At 33.8% G+C, this 22,019-nt stretch overlaps 1 pseudogene; it reads left to right on the top strand.

Moving 5' to 3' along the window:
• The first annotated feature begins 235 nt into the window (after positions 1–235).
• On the top strand, positions 236–3,303 carry LOC149214211 (DNA replication licensing factor MCM4-like; annotated as a pseudogene).
• The last annotated feature ends 18,716 nt before the right edge of the window (positions 3,304–22,019 follow it).

Raw genomic sequence — 22,019 nt, 5'->3', positions numbered from 1 at the left:
AAGAGAATGAGAGTAAGTTAGATAAAGTTGTAAAGCTGAAGACAGAAAGATCAACCACCTTAATCAAGCTGAAGAAAACAACGGTTATGTTTCTCAGTCCAAAATATTTCCAGGATCTGAAGGAGTGGACTACTTTGTATATGATAATATTTTCAACAATACAACCTTCCCAAAGCTCATAACACAACATTTATATTTTGTGTTGACTACATTTAGCTGACAACCCCTACAGACAATGGAAGTAGAAGGCGATTCTTTGAACATTGATGCAATGAACATCTTGGATTATGATGAAGACCTTTATGGGAAGATGGTTATATACCCCCTTGAAGTTCTTGCTATTTTTGATATAATTTTGATGGATGTTGGTGTTTGCCTTAAACCTTTATGGGAGAAGCACATATAGGTAGGCAGACTGCAATCCTCTCAAGTTTCATGTGTCAAGTATATATTTCATTTTCAGCTTATGGTTTCATTTGCATGGTTCTTTCAAATTGACCTCCCTATAAAATTGTATAAAATATTTATTTTTATTTACATAACTGTTTTTTTATTCAGGCAAGAATATTCAAACTCAAAGATATAGTTAACATGTGAAATTTGAATCACTCAAATAGGATTTGGTGACCAGTGCATTTTTTTCTATGATATCTAATCTCTTTAGCCATTTTGTTCAATGCCACTTTTTGGTAGAAAATAAGCCTGGGTTGTGTTGGCCTTGAAATCTAGATATTGAGAAAATTATTTCAGTGAAAGGGATGATTATACATTGTAGCTCAATAATTGCAGAAATCAAAGAGGCATTTTTCAGATGCCTTGTTTGTGGCTATGCTCCACCACCAGTGCCCGTTGATAGAAGTATTCATTTGCTTGAGTGCAACTATAATTTTGTTCCGTAGTTATAGATTTTTACTGTAGCTTTTGTTTCTTCATAATTTTATAGTTGCTTGCATAGAATAGAGTTTATACTGAAGGGAAAATAATTCAATTTTAGAGTGATGCATCAATGTTCATGATTTATTCATGCCATTGGAAGCAGTTCTCAAGCTCTCTTAGTGAATACTACTCATTTTCTATGAACATGGTTGTGTCTCAAAAGAGGTTCAAAAATGTATTTGGAAACTCATGTTTTTACTCATAACCTGACTACTAGATCGAATTGACGAACCTACTTGACATGGAAGGCCAGAATGTGATGCTATGAACTTCATGACTTTGGCTCATAATAGATGTAGGTAACTGTCAATATAGTTGAGTTAAATAGTAATCTAGTTGAATTTTCATTATTACAACGTTCTCCTTCTCATTTATTTTGGGGTCAGGTTTGCTGACAAACAGATTGTAAGGCTGCAAGAAAGCCCCAATGCCATTCCAAAGGGGGAAACCCCACATACAGTCAACTTGTTAATGCATGAAAAGCTAGTGGATGATGCCAAACCTGGTGATAGAGTTGAGGTAGAGAGTGATTTCTGGAAATTGTTTTTTGTAGAAAAAATATTGTTGTGAAAGGAGTTTTGATCATGACTTGTGAATATTTTGCAGGTAACTGGAATCTTCAGGGCCATGAGTGTTAGATTAGGACCAAAATAGAGGACAGTAAAATCCCCTTTTAAGGTATAATCCTGTCCCAAAGTTGTTTTGCATGTGCTTGGATATTTGTTCTTCTTACTATGCATTATAAATGAAATTTATAAATGTTGTTTGTTTGCAGACTTACATCGACTGCCTTCACTTAAAGAAGGAAGACTAGACACAACTACAAGATGAAGATCCAATGGAGTGTGATGCCACTAGTGACAACTTTGCTTCTTTTCAAGAAGGCGATATTTCAACTGCTCGGTATGAAGCCAAGGTATAAATTTAGTCTCATCTTCACCTTTTCACCGTACTAATACATTTACTGAATTCATTAACATGTATTTCTGATTTTTAGGTTGAGAAGTTGAAAGAGCTATCATGGCAGCCTGATATCTATGAGAATTTAACCAGGTTGTTGGCTCTTTATCTCTTTCATTTCTAGTAATTTCTTGTACATGTACTGTGATCCAACCCTTGAAGTTACTATTGTTGTTGGAAACAATTTTTGGGGGAATGCCAGTAAAGTTAGCCACAGGTGTCACTTTCCGTGGTGACATCAACATTTTGCTTGTTGAGGACCCAGGTACATGTAAGTCTCAACTACTTCAGTATGTACATAAGTTGGCTCCTTGAGGTATTTATACAAGTGGTTGAGAAATCTTTGTAGTTGGCTTGACTGCTTATGTGTCAAAGGATCCTGAAGCTGGTGAAACTATATGTTTAATGACTCTGATGTTTCATCATTGAATTTTTTAATGAGCAACAATGGAACTGTCACATCCATTGAAATGTTGGATTATTGATTAGTTTTTGAATTTAATAGGTATTGGAAAGTGGAGCACTAGTATTGAGTGACAAAGGCATTTGTTACATAAATGAGTTTGACAAGATGTCATATAATTCTCGAAGCATGCTACATGAGGTGGGATTTCCCTCTTCAAATCAGTTCACAAAATATTATGCATTCAGTGGTTTTCTCTTGATCAATCTTACCCACATTCTATTGTATTTCCTACACTTTTTTGTCATTTCTTAATGTGGTATTCTATTTGAGGTAGGTGATGGAGCAACAGACCATGTCAGTTGCCAAGGTTGGGATCATAGAAACCCTTAATGCTGGAACATCTGTGTTAGCATGTGTGAACCCTAGTGGTTCACACTACAATCAGAGATTTTCATTCATTGACAATATCCAACTTCCTCCAACATTTCTCTCCAGGTAAATTTTAGTCATTGTTATGGGCATGGTATGAGTCCTTACGAGGTTTGCTTACTTTTCAAATCCACAAAATTAATGGTTTACACCTGTAGGTTTGATCTGATTTACTTGGTTCTTGATAAAGCTAATGAGAAAACTAATCAGCACTTTGCAAGGCATCTTGTTGCATTGCATTATGAAGAGACTAAGGTATGGAATTATGTCTACTGCTTGGGATGGCTTCATATGATACGTGGAGGACATTATTCCAGTTTACATGACTAAAATTACATCATTTCTCGTTACAGGACCTAAGAGTGGACACATTCGATGTATCAACCCTAACTTCATTATATATCAATCATACAATACAACACAGACATCCCAAGATATCTGATGAGGCTATAGAGGATCTTACCCATGGTTATGTTGAAATGCACTGGAGGATCTTACCTATCAGCTTTATTCTTCTACAACACCATGGGCTTGTGAAGCGTGTCTCTGTTCTTCGTAACTTCAAGGTTTGATAGTAAGCATATGTTCACAAGACTACAACTATCCTTGTGAAGAAAAAATTATTAGACTCCAAACCAATTAAATTGCACAACTACGCTAATATAATTTTGGAATTTTTTTAATTTCTACTACATGTCTCTGTTTAAATTCACTTTATTGGTGGAATTCTCATTTTGTTGTCTGATATAAATCTGATTCTTGATAATGAAGCTCTTTGCACAGGCCCAATATTTTTCAAATAGCTAATGGCTGCCACCAAAGAGCTAATAGTGCCTTGTGGCTGGAAATACTATTGGTGGGAAGGGATGTTTATGATCCATCTTATGCCCAATCATTATGGGATCCATAAAACAAATGTTCACCACAACCATAATGATTTTTTTACCCAGACAATTCAAGTGGGCTGGACAGGATATTGCATTTCAATGCCATTGTTTATAATCTTCTTCAAGTTGTAAGTTGTGATAGACTGAAATGAAAGAGATTAATTTCACAAGGCAGTCATTTTTCTGTATTATAGCTGAAAGAAGAGTGAAGTTGCAAGAAATGAAGAAAATCCTTTATATAGGCTAACATGAATTTCTCTAGTATGGATATGAGTCTTGAACCTGGATATGGATAGAATTTTGCTACAAGCTATAGTGATTACAATTTCAATGTTTCTCCATAAATCATTAGACTTGGAAGGCCTTTCTCTCCTTTGTCAAGGATTAGAGTTGGAAAACCTTCCTCTCCACTCTCTAGGTTAAGAGGTGGAAGGGTTGCCTCTCCACCAAGAGTTGTAATTGGAAGGGATCCTTCTCTATTAAGTGTTGTTAGCAGGAGTGCTCCTCTGGCATCATCGAGGATTGGAGTTGGAAGGACTCCTTCTCCATCAAGGATTGTTGGAAGCCTGAATGACAGGAATGCGAAGAAGGATAATGGGTGGGAAAGGCCTTGGGTTGGAAAGGTGATGGAGATTGCCTCAGGCAACTTGACACTGCTAATACGAGTGTGGCATATGGTTCAAGGAATGGCTATGATTGGAGGCATCAACTAATGCATGGTGCTCTAATTGATGCATATGGAAATTACAGGGGCTAGAGATCTCTGAATGGACTACTTTCACTTGTACAACCACCTCAGGAAATTGATATAATATGCATTAGAATGGTGTCTAGAAATTGGCAAAATTCTGAGGAAGAAGAATACTTGTGGGAAGATCTGAGCCCAAGATTGGAAAATCATGGAAGAGGAAGTGATAACTCAAGGAAAGATGATTATTTTCCTAGTGATCTAAAGAAGTGGTTAGGCTTAGAGAGAGAGAGAGAGAGAAAACAATGGGTCTGGAACCTGCTCTTCCTAAGAGTGATTGGCATATGCATGGACCCTTGTCTCATGTGGATAGACCTATGATGAGTGAGAAGGAGAGATGACCTCCTAGAAAGGTAGGCTTCCTTTCTCCCTGCTCTCTCTTTTGAATAATTATTTCGATGACAAATTATTACCCATTTCCTTTTTTCATTCTTACTATTTTAGTGATTTCCTTAGCATGTAAAGATAAAGGATGTCTGACAATGATATTTTTCTTAATGTAGAAGTCTAAAGAGCACCATCCATCTTCTCTTATGTAATCAGGTATTGTGTCTCGAAATATCAGAGACACTTCCACAGAGATATCATCTTTGCTACAAAGTAGTCAAGGTGCATTAGAACTTCGACCTGTAATGGGTCAGCCTCCTCACCAATCACATCAAAATAATAGCCCAACTTCACAATCAAGGTTGAGAACACTTCAAGTTTTTGTTCCTGGTGACAACAATTCAAGTTCTAGCTTGGCATCTTCATTCAATTTAACATATTGTGTTGGTCACCCTGTGGCTTTAGTGAATGACTCTAGGTCAACAGGTATAGAAATTACATTAGGAATGGTACCAAAATCTCGAGAAAATGTTGGATCTTACCTTGGCTTTGATACGCTAAGCTTTGATATGCTAAGCTTTGAATTCTTGTTTCTTATGACACCATCATCGAGCAACATTCCATTCTCACAAAGGCAACAATCACAAAGACTTTCTTCTCTGTCACCTATGACACAATCTGTATGGAATTTTATGCAAACTCTACCACCTCTACCTCCATCTGCACCACTCCTTCAACATCAATAGTTTCAAACACTTAACCATCAACATTAACTAATCTCATGAAGCCTAGTCAATAAAAAGTTCAACTTCCTTCTCTTTATTCGCAAGGTCATTCTTCACGGTCCTTTCAACAATCTCCATGGTGAGACTGTATTGTTCCCTTCTTACCTTTTGTTTTAAACAAGGAAAATCATAGTGGATCGAGACTGCATGGGCTTTAGATAGTTGGGTTGAATTTGTATCACAACACATATGGCATTTATCTGGATTTTTCCAGCTAATTGGGATCTTTTTGTACAACTATAAAGACTAAATTATTTCTATTTATTGGGGTAATTCAACTTTTCTGCAAGCATGTACTTTTCCAGTATGTGAATATTACGATGAAATATTGCTGGTTTACAACCTTTGAAAAAATCTCTTAATTAAGAAACCACATATGGGGAGTCTGCTGTGCCAGATATGCCAAGGGCTTGCACCTAGTCCCATATCCAACAAGACTTGCATACACAGGCATGATGACTTTCTTGGATGGGTGAGATGGCCCATGAGGCAAAGGGATATGAGATTTCATACCTCAGTTAGGGTATGAATCACACCCTCTTTATCATCATACCAAGACCCTGTTGACCACTATAGTTACTTTTGATTGAGTTTTAACTGCCATTAGGATATATTTATGGGTGGATCTTCGAAGCCATGGTGAGAATGTGGGTGCCTGATAAGCATGAAATTACAAATGAATGCTGAATTTGTCTGCTTAAACACAAGTATTTATGCCTTCCATACTATCCAAATGCTTGAGAAATGCATTATGTCTACATGGATAATTTTTGTAGATCAATGACATCAACAATAACATTGTAGAATCTTATTGGATGTCATTCAATATATTACTATTACACGGCACACCAAATCTTATTTGATGTCATTCAATATCTTACTATTACAAGTCACACCTTCAGAAAATATTTTAGCATATTGCATTTTCCATTCTTGTGTAACACCATGGGCTTGTGAAGGGTTTCTCTATTCTTAGTTACTTCAAGGTTTGCTAGTCAGTGTATGTTCACTCAACTATGATTGTCCTTGGGAAAATAACTTTATTAGACTCCAAACCAATTAAATTGCACAACTACGCTAATATAATTTTGGATTTTTTTTTTTAATTTCTACTACGCGTCTCTGTTTAAATTCCCTTTATTGGTGGAATTCTCATTTTGTTGTCTAATACGAATCTGATTCTTGATAATGAAGCTCTTTGTAGAGGCCCAATATTTTTCAAATAGCTAATGGCTGCCACCAAACAACTAACAATGCCTTGTGGCTAGAAATACCATTGGTGGGATGGGATGTTTATGATCCATCTTGTGCCCAATCATTCTGGTATCCATAGAACAAATGTTCACCACAACCATAATGATATTTTTATGAAGACAATTCTAGTGGGCTTGACATGATATAAAAACTGATATAAAAACTTGTTCTTTCTGTTAGAAAATCAGAAAGGTAGAAATATTTTCTTATGTTGATAATTACTTGTGATATTGTTATGTTCTTATTTACTTGTGATATTGTTATGTTATGGTCTTGAATTACAGTACCATTATTTGTGACAGCTTGAAGCCTTTGAACATTTCACCATATCCTTGTAAACCCTATCCATACATGACAACATATCATTTCCATCATCTGAAATGTATCAATCCTAAATCATAAGAAATGATTCATCACATTGTATTTATTTTTCATATCACATTTGGGCCATTGTTACCTTAACTAGTAAAGATACTTGTAGCCATAGTTACCAAACTCAGCTAGTTAACTTGGCTAGTATGACTCAGCTAGGATCTAAATCTAAGCAGATCAGATGGAGTCGAAGCTTAACTTGGACATAATTCAGGGTCTAACTCAGACTTGAGTAGAACTATCTCAGGATTTGACTTGGGCTTGGGCAAGAATTGGGTAAAACTTGACAGTTAAAAAACAAAAGTTTTGTTCAAGTTATTTTCTTTTGACCAAATTTCTTGAATTAACTCTTAAGTCTTGCCTGATTTTAAGTCAAACCTTGTTTCTTTGTCCATGTTGAGTTGGACCTAAAGCTTTATAGAAACAATTTCCATAATGCTATTTCATAGAGACATATAATTGAGTTTAGGATTAGTTGATGCTTCCATCACCGTGCCTATCATTTAGAACCAAGATACAATACATTCATCTATTTGAAATCTAAGTGCCTTTAGAGATAGAACTTTGTAGCAATACTTGCAGGAGTATTGAACTTGAGGGCTTCCTACGAAGACACATGAAGAAAGAGGAGTGTGTATAGGGAAGTGCACTACACTTGTTTGATACTTCCACACATTTTGAGGGCATGCCAATAGAAATGTCAATGTTGTTGGATACACTGGCGTTGGTTAGTTTTAGAAAAGTTCTCTTTGTCAAATATGTTGTTTTCATGAAGTAATATTTCCAACCAAGAGGATAAAGAATTGGCATGCCTAAGACATATTGGTGTTATTTATTGCCTTTATTTGTGATTTATTAGTATTCCACCACTAATAACTTCATTACATAGCTGCCTATTTAGTAGTATATTACAACAGTGACTTGTTAAAGGAAATAGATTTCGATTTGTTTGAATGTCATAAACTAGAAGGAAATTTAGCTTTAAATTAGAAAAAAATTTGATCAAATATAGGCCTGTTGTTTGATCATTAAAAAAAGCAGTCATGACAATAAGCAATGATTTTGGACATGATGAATTACATAACTCTCCAACTCAAAAACAGGTTAGCATATTCATTTTTGTCTACATCAGAGAAAAATGAATGAGTAACATTAAGTTTTCTTTGAATATTTATAGAATCATTTCAGAGATTCTAAATGGAAATTGCATGTGCTAATCTTGCTCAATTAATTACAGGGAAAACAAGGCGCATACATAATTTGTTGGCTTTTGGGAATTGGATTCTTTTTACCCTGGAATAGTATGTTGACAATTGAAAGTTACTATATTGAAGCTATATTCCCAGTTAGTATCATAATTTTCAAAGTCTTGTCTTATTCTTTTTTAGTTTCTTGTTGTAATCTTGTGTCAGCAATACTTTGCTCCACCCATTAGATTTCTGTTGACCAATTTTATGGTTGAAGTGTTACTACTTCTTAAAGATAACTAGAGGAAACAATACAACCACAAAAATGGAGCATGAGAAATTCTTAGTAGAAATTGCTAGCTCCGCTATGTTTGATTATGTTGGATAAAATCAAAATTGCAGTGTACCATAAGCATGGGAATTCGAAATATTGGGATAGAAATGTGTGCATCTATTTGCATTTATTACTTTAGTTGAAGATAACATTTCATCAAAAAATGTTGTACAATGAGAACATAGTAGGTACAAAATTTATTCTATGGTGACATTTTATTTTCTTTGTTTATATAGGTCGCCTAGCCACATAACGACCACTATTGCCCAACTGAAGAAAACTTGTCCAAGTTTCTTTATTTTATGGGGAAAAATTACATTAACAATATTACTGATGTTGAGGTATATATCATATAAATCCTTTATAGTATACTTTAGTTTATATGCTAGTGTTCATCGAATTTTATGTCTTATACCCTACATTGTATCTTCTTCGTTTTTCAGAAAAAGAACTTAGTATTGATGGTAAGAAGCACAGATTGAAGAAAGAGGAGAACAATAGCACTAGAGCGACAAAATGAAAATTAAAGATAGAGAGAAGAGAGCTGGTCTAGTGGTACCTGTAAAGACAATATCTCGCATAAGACACACACATAGAGACTGATGGTCAAATCTTTAGAGTTGGTGAATTCACCTACAATGCCTTGGAAACATAATGATAATTTTTTGAAATGATGAAACAATACTCATTTGTAAATTGTACTTCAACCAATATTAAGTTGGAAACTCATATTGTAATACTTGACATTTTATATAATATAATTTATGTGGTTGAAATTATTTATAGTTGCACTTGATATTATTTAGTATTGTAATTAACATGTGTAACTTTGCGTTTTCATATTAGATGAACATGTACATTGTATGCCATTTTTTTTAATTTAGTTGCAAAATAATACTAATTAATTTATGTTGATTATTAATAAACACATAAAATCAATCTAAAACTACTAAACTAGTAATTTATGTTTATTAATGATGAACACAAATAAAATGAATATATGACTAAATTAGTTGCTTATAACGATTGTTAATGAAAGTAAATGAAATGAATATAAACTACTAAAGTAGTCATTTATATAATGAGTATGAAACTACCAAAAAAATTAAATGATTACTGCAAATGATAAATTTGTGATTACAAATGACGACAAATTTTTTCATATATACGACTATTAGTAGCTAATTTACAGTATCTTATAACATGACCAAAATTTAGTCATATTTCTTTGGTAATTAATTGGTTTTGAACGATGACTAAAATTTGCATATATATGAATATTAGTAGCTAATTTACAGTACCTTATAACATGACCAACATCTTCGTCATATTTTTTTGGTCATTAATTGATTTTCTTGGGTGATCATTTAGTAATACATTTTGTTGTATATTTGGTCATTAATTGTGGTCATTAATGACCAAATCAGTGACTAAATTAATGACCACATCAATGACTAAATTAATGACCAAAAAAATGACCAAATATACTACTAGACAACAAAATTGAGACAATCAATTAATGACTAAGCTAAAAATGACTAAAAGTTGGTCGCATTATAAGATACTGTAAATTAGCTACTATTGGTCACCGACCAAAAAATAGTCGTTTATATGCAAATTTTAGTCATTTTTTTAGTAACTAATTAACCATTTTGTACTAGCGTTTTTATCCCCAATTTGAAAAATAAGTACAATGAGGCTTTGTATCCAAGGTTTGGGGAAACCTTACTTGGCTACTAAATTGAAAATGTTATATATGTGGAGTGAGTGACTGGGCACTCCAATTTGAAAATTTAATCTTGGGGAATTTGATGTCCTTAGATTTCCCTTTTATTATCTTCTTTTTCTTTATATTGATGATTTCTATAGAAAGGTTTCGTCCTCAACTTTGGAGTTTTCTCCTTGGTGTTAGGAATTTATAAATGTTTTCAATGTATGAGTTCCAATTCCTAAACATAATCATATTATTTTATTTATTTTTTGTCATAATTTACATCCCAAATTTCTAATGATCTAGTTTAGTTAGCTGCAAATGTTTAGATTTCTTCTTACTTATACAAAAATTACTTAGCAATTTAATTGGTGCTTTGTACTTATTTATGATATCAAATTTTAATGACTCGTTAGAGGCACCCCTAATGACTTTTCTAACAATTTCACACTTAATTATCATATCAAGGGTTGGTTTTTCTATTTCTCTTTTCACATCACGATACCTCATATAACTTGTTAACAATTCATGAAAGAGGTTTTAAATATTGTTCTGATAATATAGGATATGTATTTCATTTTTAAATCCTTAAAAAAATTGTAATTTTCTTTCAGAAGGAAATTATCTTCATTTATAATTTTATTTAATTGGTTTTTTTTTTTTGCATAAAATAAAGAGTTAGTGTTAAATATTTATGATCAACATTAGGATAATTGTGATTTAAAAGGTTAAAATTTACTATTTGATTGTAGATAGGGATATCATATATCACATTTCTAGCTTTTATATAGCCCATGAATACATGTAATTTGGTTGGATTTTGTCCACATCATTAGACCATTGCAAACTTCTAGATCATGACAATTGTAAAGATTTATTAGCTGTGTTTTCTATATGTTAGCTAAAAAAAGGTCCCCATTTAACTATAAAGGAGTAGGTTTAGAATCATTAGTTAAATGAATAGATTGATTACTTTCATTTCTAGCATTAAAGTCTCATAACAAAAGCCTACCACCATCATTTTTAAACTTTAAAAATCTTGTTCTAAGTTATTGTAGGTAGGGGAAAATTTGATCTAGGTTGCTTTCCTTACAAAAGGTAAAACTACTAGGTATGGAAAAAAACATTACATAAATATTATATTATCACGATTAATGTTTAAAATATACATTAATATGTGAGGAGAAATGATTTTTATATAATAAGATATCCCTCCAATCCCTTTATGGTAGGGATATTCATATGCCAATAGGCATGTATATTTAGGAATTGGGCTTCTAGAATTCTAATTTAGTTATCAATAATTATTACATGGATGGTAGTGATTTAACCTCCATAAAATTTTCAAGAATATACTTAGTAGTATACACATATGAAAGGCTAATAAATATTTTCAAAGTAGTTATCCCTTTAGTGCCCTTTTATTTAAATTTATTAATTGAAATAAAACAAATTAATTGAAACAAAAATTTCATACGAACGATTATCTTATGAACTGAGTTTTGATTTTTTGGTCATAAGGTATTGATAAGCTATGGTATTGGTCCATGGTATTTTAGCAAATCCTATTTACATATTAATAACCTTCATAATAAAGTGAGAATGAATCTCCATGGTCAAGAATGATTTTTTAAATGTATATATGTATAAATTATATATTTATATGGACATTTAACAGTCATTTCTATGTTAGTTATTAGGCCCAATTGATTTTCCAATTGGCCACTATTACTTCAACATTGAAAAATGCAAGTTATAATGTTTAACATTGAAAAAAAATATATATTTTTCAATGTTATTGAAAAACTTATCTTGCAAATATTTGATTGGACCATAACTTGAAGGTCTTATTGTAGTATTTTCACAATAGAATGTCATGTGAATAACTTCTTAAAAAAAAAAAATTTTTTTTTTCCATAATTGTTTGATGTAGTTGGAATATTTATGCCATGATTTTTAGATATTTGTGCAATAGTGATTCACTTTTAAGTGTAACACCACTCCCTTGTGTGTTAAATCATTGTAAACATAAGCTGAGTTAAAGCTAGGTGTGATATCCTCCCTTGTGTGCTAAATGATTGTAAACCTAAGCTGAGGAAAGCTAGGTGTGATACCCTCCTTTGTGGGTTAAACTATTCTAAAAATAAGCTGAGGAAAGCTAGGTGATATGTCATACAAAAAGAAAATGTGTTATTAAATAAATTAATAAAGTAAATCACTTGGAGGGCGGAGCACCAAGAGAGAGGAGATTCTTGCCAAATTCCATTGAGGAATGGGATAGCGATGAATATTTCATGATAAAGCTTCTGGATGTGATTCTAGATAAGCTTGGATGGATTGCAGATCCATCAAATGAATGGGAGATAAAGATCCATCAAACGTAAAAGCTTTGCTAGAGATAAAGGCAAGCTTTTATGAGGAAACGCCTCGTGGGAGATAAAGACAAGATTTTCTGGAAAAGACCTAGGAAAATGGAAAAATCCATAAAAGCGGGACGCCATTAATGGAAACTAAATCATGAAGGAGGGTATTAAATACCCAGTGCATTGATCAATTGAGGACAATTGATCCTTGGCAAGAACCTTGGCTCAGGAGGAATAAAAGGTGATTCATGGTTGGGTGGTGGTGCTCCTCCCTCCAAGTGATTGATTAAGATGGTTTCATATGCGTGGAATGTATTTTATGGGTTCGTACCATTATATTTTATTCTTCTGCTGAAATGTTTAAAGGAATTGTATGTGACTTTTATAGATTATCAGTGTTAATGGATTTCACTAGATAAATTTATTGGTTGCATGTGAAAGTTATGGCTTATTAATGAAGTCCATGTTAACATTAGTAGAGGTATAGAATATGTGAATTTGATGCGATAATGATTATATTGATACTTTTTCCTATGTGTAATATGACGATGAACAACTATGCTTGAAATAACAATCATATACATAGTCTATAGGCCATTAAACATGAAGTATCTATGTTATACATCTTTTATGATGGGGTATATAGCCGATAAGATATATGTCAGTATTTGTGCATTGTGTGGGCATTAATGATTCTGTTATTTTTTACATGAATCCATTTTTCTGAGATGGTCATATGACTAATGGTTGAGATAGTAGTGGAATTCATCAATAAGTAATACCTCTGCTGCATGTGGAATGATTAGGAAATAAGGATTCCATTTGTATAAGTTGCTTATCATCGTTTATGATGAGGTTAGATTGGCTAGTTATGCATGCTGAACCAGTGGTTGGTCAGAATAATTTGATTATGTTGTATAATTATAAACACAATGTATGGCTATGTTGGCCATAGCAAACTTAAGATAATACTCTGCGAATGTCTATGTTTATTATCTAAGGAATGTTGTAAGTTGGATGCCTAATCTGTCATTCATGTCTAATGATTGTATCTCTCTTATAAGTTGTATAAATGGATCTAAAGGTTCCCATTATGGGTCCTGTAAACCATAGAGTTATGTTACAAATATTTTGTATCCCCTGGGTTGACTATTGAGTATAGTGACAGGAATAATACTTGTTAATACCATGAGAAGAATATTACATAAGAAAATGGTAAATTCTTAGACGTAAACAAAGAATTATTTTTTTTGAATGGGAACCTAGTAGCTATTTCTCTAGGTACGCTCAAGAGGTATGTTACAAATGATATGCCAAGTTGGGTTGCTTTCCATATGCGATAATATATATTCAATTTGATATATATACATATTAGCATTTAAACTAATAAGGGTTTGTATGCATTCGTTTTTTTTTAACGACATGTTAAGATTTAATGCATACATGCATAAATTGGTTTTATGAATATGATAATCTAAGATATGGCATTGGTAAGGTTAAATTGACTAAGAATGTCATTAAGAAGGGTTGTTATTTTCACCTTTCGGGGTAAATTGAAAGCCTAGTTATATGTGTACGCGTGTAAAGAGCTGGGTCACGGTCCTCGCTATGGAAGATTAATTCCAAGTGCGTTGGTCGAGAGCCATGGTTTTTGAATAGGAAGACATGGCTTTTGTGCGGGTTATATAATTTCGACTTTTGCAGTCCAAGAAGAAAAAGTAGGAGCGTAAATACTCTCATGTTTTGCACATATATGGTCTATAAAATGAGTTGTATAACCACACCTTGAATGTGTTTCGTTCCTACTCTTAGGAAATTGTAAGACAGTCAATGTTTCATGAGCATGACAGTTGTCTCTTTTCATGAAAATAACTTACCATGTGGGTATGAAAATTCAGCGTATCTTGTTAGCACTAGGGTTTCCAGGCCAAGTACTCTGCAAAATTCGATGGCGTCTGTGTGTTCAGAGAACCTACATCTTGAATAGTTACTGTGGGTGATGTTGTTTGGGAAAGGACGGACAAGAGAGATGGCAGGATGGCTTGGCCTACTAAAGTTAAAGATGCCCCAGAATCTATGTAAAGTGTTATTCGAGGTGTTGTCTTACCCCCTGTGTGACCTTTCTTTTCGATGAAGTTAGAAATTGTTGTTTTAATCTCCATAGCATGAAATATGCATTGATGGGTTTAGCAACAACACCCTTTAAAAGCACAAAAACATCAAATTCCCTTTTCAATATGACACTCTTCGATCATGTTGATCATCGAGCTAAAGGCGGTTGGGAAATTAAGCATATAAAAATGCATTCCTCAAAAGCATGCAGAGAGGCACACATGATATGCTGGTAAAAGTTGTCACAAATCACAGTAAGATTCTACCAACTATGGGCTATCGCCAAGGAGGAAAGTAATTAGGATAAGTGACTGTTGTTTCCCTTGTCTACTGACTTTCGGGATGAAGGAAGAAATGCACTAAATAAATAAGGTGAATTTTCCCAACACGAAACCTTGGCTGTTGCGATTTCTAATTGCACTGCGGGAGTGGAAAGGATAAAAATCAAACGTGCAGAGGATATGGTTATCCAAAAAGGCATGAATGTTGATCGAGTGGCTGCACTGTTCCATGAGGATTGAAGAAAAGCCAGAGCTCGTTGTTGCCTTTGACAATCTATTGTTTACTCATACTATTTCCTTGATAAGACTACTATTTCTTTTTAAATACTGCTTTTCGGCCTGTTTCACCACAGTTTCAGAGGGATAAAGGAAGTCATAGCATGGCTGTTTCTTTTCTTTAAAAATGTTGACTATCACCATGTACGGGCAAAAGCAAACGATGGATTACTTCCTAGCAACATTTTTAACGTTGTTTCTTTCATTAGATAGCATACCTATCTGGTGGCGATAGGATGATGATTATCTACGGATAAAGATGACCATATATCGTATCTTATCTCTGAGTCATGAATGGATAAGTGCGGGAAGAAGGGATAATGCTTATCCTTACAGTCAAGAGTGTGTTAACACTCCTATGTGTTAGAGCAATGCATAAATAAGCGAGCTCGATTTGGGACGAGCTATCTCAATCTAATCGAGCCCAAGTAAGGCCATAAGTAAGAGAAGGCATACCATCGATACTAAGTATGGAGGATTGTGCCATTAGTCCTATGGAGGTAAAAATGGCGTGAATATCCTTCCTTTGTGGTTCTAATACTTTAACTAAGGTTGATATATATACATATTCTCTGCAGATATATGACTTAGTTGCGGCAAAAGAATGTGAGATAAGGAGGATCGTGCCATGTGTGAAGATCGATCATTTGATAATGGTTGTGATAGATACGATAGATACAAAGACTACGCAGTTGTCATTCATTTCCTTCCTGAGATTTATTAAACCTAAATGAAAATATATATGTATATGTTTGTTTAAAGTACGGTTTGGGAGTCTATTTAGATGATGTAAGAAGTAATTCTTACTTCTTAGTCCGCTATTATTAAAATTCGCATGAACCTTTATACTGTAAGGTATAAGAATGCAATTAAATAGTTGTCTCATTCAAGGCGGACAACAAACACACTTTTGAGGATTTGTTGTTCAAGGAATCAGGATCACATAGGTCATCACTTCACTAATAGGATTTATTATCGTTAGACACAGTCATATACTCCTTTGGCGGGCATATTCGTATAGTGTTCCAGTGGACATTAGATATTATATTCTCTGAGAATTCTTCATTCTGTCGTGTCTTCTCTCTTAGCAGTTTTTAATGAACCCATAAATTTTAGAGGGAGAAGATAATGTTTGTTGGATTAAAATGGAAGCAATTTATTTTGTTGAGATGCTCGCAGGTATCTACTAAATACGGGTTCGTTGTTGCCAGAAAATCCTGTTAATATTGCTTTCCATGATTAAGTTTTTGGAATTTACAGGTTTCATGGAGAGAAACCATCTTCTTAAGAATCTGGGACAATGATCCATTATGCCAACCACTAGCCTTGAGGTTGCAGACATGTCCACTAAACACGTTCCCTTGTTGCACCAAATCAATTCTTGCATGGAAATGAACACCACCGTCGGGCGGTTAGAGAATGGAGATATATGGTAGAATATGCCAAGGTAGGTGTCATTTTGGGGTGCTGTTCTAGCAGTTTCCCCTCGCAAAGCCTTCAAAAATATTCGTCTCTAAAGGAATACACCTCTTCAATACGCAATCACAGGTTCCTGAAAAAGGAAAAAAAAAGGGTAACCGAACAAAGAAATATGCGCATGTTGAATGAATAGAAGACCACTGTCTGCAGCACTGCTTCTAATTATTATGTGCATTATCATGCTAATTATGTCAAAATTTATGGTGAATATTGTGAATTTGTTACTTGTGGCATATTTTTGTTTATATTAAAGACTTCACCATTCAGCATACCATGTAATTAAACTAAGCATATAGCGCACGAGTCCAATCCACAGAGCACACGATATACAATTAAATTCCACCATAATATGCGAACGCATGTAAGAATACGTACAACCATGATGAGCAACTTGAGTGTGTCACTTGTGGCCAACCTGGATGCTAGTGTCGTGCTATGAAGTCTTCTATTTGGTTCTTCCAGAGCATGTAGGCATTGACACCTCTTCTTCAAGTAACACTTTTTCCAACTTATAGTTGTCTCCTAGTAAAAGGAGAATTGTACGCCTGACTTTAGCGTGGCAATAAAAATGGTGTTCTACTTAATGTACATGCATATTTTTTTTGTGACAACACTAATAAGGTTAATATCCTTAAACCAAAAAGAAGAGCCCCGTATGAGGAAAAGGAAAGGTGTTGCATATTTCTTACAAGAGAGGACACTTGGTTATAAGTTCTTGAACTCAACAAGTTTCTCATAAGGATCTGAGTAATTATGATTGTGAAGGTTCTTGGCCCATTTTCTGTGGAATTTTGTTGAACATATGTACAGGAACTCATGTTCTAGTCCTCTTCACAAGTCAGATAAATTTAGTCATCGATCATAGAATCTTTTAAATTCTATATCTAATGATTTAAATGGCATGTTTATAATAAACAACTTGGTCCTTGCTAGGCAGAAAGCAATGGCATGGGGTGGTTGTTGTTTGGGAATTATCCATCAAATTCGGGATATTGCATTTTTTTCGACATAGAGACAGTAGGTGTATTTACCAACAAGTTAGGATCAAATTAAACTGTAGAATACTAGCATTGTTGACTACAAAATGTTTTAGGGATTGGTGAATAAAAGCAAATCTCACCTAATACCTGAAAGGAGGATCATATAATGGAGGAAGGCCATGGTCGTATCCTCGCTTAATTGTTGTGATACATGTACCTGTGAATTGTCATGAATAGTTAAGTAATTATTAAGATAAAAATGCTTGAAGAAGATTATGCTTAATATCCATGGATATTAATGAGTTATATGAATCTTCCATGTAAGCACATGTTTGTGCAGTATTATAGACTTGTAAGAATATTGTATTTAGCAATTGATTGATGATAAAAGGGTCTTGATGTCATGCATCCATATAAGAAAGAATCTTGAGTCTAAATCAAGCTATACATGCATGGGTTGTTATGTGCCAATAATAAATAGGCAAAGTATGCATGACTATGTTTATTAGTCACAAGGAAATTGAAGGTTATTAGTCTTACTATCAAAAAAAATCTTATAACTAAAGTTGTTATAGCATGCAATAGGGAGAAAATGCCTTAAAAGTAATGTTGTTTGATTTTGTTTAATATTAATAACAAGTAATGCATATGGGAGGAAGATATCATTACTTGAGTGGCACACTTACATATGTTGCCTTCATGAATGCAAGAATCACAATTCTCATAAAACTAGACTATGATTTTGGTCAAAGATTAAACTATGGTCATCATGCTATAAAAACAACTTATAAAATTTCTATGAAAGTATTATACCAAGGTAAAGGTTTGTAGGAAATAATGTTATGATGGTGAGAACATGTTATAGTACAAGACTATATAACCTGTACAAATTGTCTTTCAATTTATCCTTTGATTAATGCATTCATTTAGAATGTGATTTGTTCTTTGGTTGGAAGAAAGTGTGATTAAGGGAACCTAACTTAAATATGTTATTATATACCATGACCTATGCATCTTTCATTGGATATGCATAGTGGGACCTATAAGTATCCTTGAGTATAACAATAACCATGGAAATTAATAAGAAGCACAAATTGTATGTTATGGACCACTGGGTCAATTAAATGGTATCCAACAATCTATTTAAATAGACTGATGTCATACCAAGGGAAATACATATTTAGTACCAAGCAATATTGGGAGGTTCCTTTGTTGGGTTGCATTAATAATATGTCTGAATAACATAAGAAATGTGGCATAATCCATATAGGAATTCATAAAATGGATAACTGATCTTTTAGTTAAGGGGGATTTAATGTTAAAGAGGGGGAGCTAACATGTAAATACCCTGAGGTCGTAAGTACCTACAACTAAAAAGATGTAGGATTGAAAGTAATAAAACTTTCTTGTATAAACTCATGAAGGGGAAATGAGATGTTATGCATGATCAACAAGTTGTTGAAGCATAAAAAGGGAAATAGTAAATCATACGAGATAAATTATTAAGAATGAAGTATGATCTGATAATTATTAACCTTCAAAAGCTATGAGTTAATAGTCTGCTTTAGAACATGAAGGAGAAGGTATGATTAAGATGAAAGTATGCATGAATACAATACTATACCACTGATATTGTGTTACAACCACATGAAATCTAGAAATGATTTACACTTGACATAAAACTTCCTTTGATTACAGAGATGAACCATGATCATAAAAATTCCTTGTAAACTGAGCACAGTTAAAGATAAAGGAATGTTTAGTATGATACTAACATGGTGGAAAAATATGTGGATAAAGTTTATGTCATGCAGGTGATACCATGAGGATGGTATGATGGGCTGTACCACAGATGGACTATGTACAGTAATACATATGGGACCCGTAGGACTACATATGCTACAGGGTTGAAATATGATATGTATATCAGTATGTATAATATACCTTGTGTGCAGGTATGCATGAAGATAGTGGAAAAATGTCTGGTAGGGAAACCGACCTGGAGGTTGCACTGAAGAGGAAAGTAAGAAGTGGTTCCAGGATAAGTAACCATGGTAAATTGCAGTTGGCATACATACGATTATGATAATTATATATGATGAATATATATTGTTATGTGAACTAATCTATTATGACCTTGTAGGCGTATTGATGTGGAAAATATGCTAACAGACATGTTGTATGCAGAAAAACTGCAAGAAGTAGGTGTTCAATAAAGAACACAAAGGCTTGGAAGAATGCTAGAAGTGAACACGCATTCTTCAGATAAAATGAAAAATGAGAAATATTTGATTTAATAATATTAAGTAATAGTTTATGATATGTATCATAGTCAAAATTTTGCATCAATAAATTCTCACAAATGGTTTGAAAACAATGTTACAAGTAGCTATGAAAGGAGAACACTCATTGAGACTAATGTAACTATGGAAGAGGAGAACTCTTCGTGAGAAACGTAGCTATGGAGGAGGTGCACTCTTGGTGACCAATGTAGCTATAGAAGAGGAGCACTCCTTGTGACTAATGTACATGAGTGAAATTACATTAGATGGCAAAGCCATGAGAGCTGTTGATTCCGAAACTAGCTACCTGTGAACGAGGACATGATGTAGTGATACACTGAGGACATTGTAAAATTTAAGGAGGGAAGTATGTAACACCCCTCCCTTGTGTATTAAATTAACATAGACCTAAGCTGAGTTAAAGCTAGGTGTTATATCCTCCCTTGTGTGCTAAATGATTGTAAACCTAAGTTGAGGAAAGCTAGGTGTGATACCCTCCTTTGTGGGTTAAACTATTCTAAACCTAAGCTGAGGAAAGCTAGGTGATATGTAATATGAAAAGAAAATGTGTTATTAAATAAATTAATAAAATAAATCACTTGGAGGGTGGAGCACCAAGAGAGAGGATATTCTTGCCAAATCCCATTAAGGAATGGGATAGAGATGAATCTTTCATGATAAAGCTTCTAGATGTGATTCTAGATAATCTTGGATGGATTGGAGATCCATCGGATGGATGGGAGATAAAGATCCATTGAACATAAAATATTTGCGAGAGATAAAGGCAAGATTTTATGAGGAAAAGTCTTGTGGGAGATAAAGATGAGATTTTCCGGAAAAGACCTAGGAAAATGGAAAAGTCCATAAAAGCAAGACACCGCTAATGGAAATTAAATCATGAAAGATGTTATTAAATACCCAGTGCATTGATTAATTGAGGAAAGTTGATCCTTGGAAAGAACCTCGGCTCGGGGGCAATCAGAGGTGATTCATGTTTGGGTGGTGGTGCTCCTCCCTCCAAGTGATTGTTTAAGATGGATTCATATGTGTGGAATGTACTGTATGGGTTCGTACCTTTATATTTTATTCTTTTGTTGAAATGATTAAAGGAATTGTATGCAACTATTATAGATTATCAATGTTAATGGATTTCACTAGACAATTTTATTGGTTGCATGTGAAAGTTATAGCTTATTAATGAAGTCCATGTTAACATTAGTAGAGGTATAGACTATGTGAATTTGATGCGATAATGGTTATATTATTACTTTTTCCTATGTGTTATTTGATGATGAACAACTATGCTTGAAATAGCAAACATATACATAGTCTGTAAGTCCTTAAACATGAAGTATCTATGCTATACATCTTTCCTGATGGGGTGGATATAGCCGCTAAGATATATGTCAGTATTTGTGCAGTGTGTCTGCATTAATGATTCTCTTATTGTTTAAATGAAGCCATTGTTCTGGGATGGTCATATGACTAATGGTTGAGATAGTAGTTGAATTCATCAATAAGTAATATCTATGCTACATGTGGAATGATTAGGAAATAAGGATTCTAATTGTATAAGTTGTTGATCGTCGTTTCCGATGAGGTTACATTGGCTAGTTATGCATGTTGAACAAGGGGTTGGTCAAAATACTTTGATTATGATGTAGAATTATAAACAAAATGTATGGCCAAGTTAGCCATAGTAAACTTAAGAAAATACTTTACGAATGTCTATGTTGATTATCCAAGGAATGTTGTAAGTTGCATGCCTAATCTTTCATTCATACCTAATGGTTGTATCTCTCTTATAAGTTGTATAAATGGATATAACGGTTCCCATTATGGGTCCTGTAAGACATAGAGGAGTTATGTTACAAATATTGTGTATCTCTTGGGTTGACTATTGAGTATAG

Source organism: Pinus tabuliformis, chromosome 1_1, assembly GCF_031772625.1.
Source record: "Pinus tabuliformis cultivar Carrire ecotype Pingquan chromosome 1_1, CPIR1, whole genome shotgun sequence".
NCBI lineage: Eukaryota > Viridiplantae > Streptophyta > Pinopsida > Pinales > Pinaceae > Pinus > Pinus tabuliformis.
This window is presented reverse-complemented; position numbering and strand designations above follow the sequence as displayed.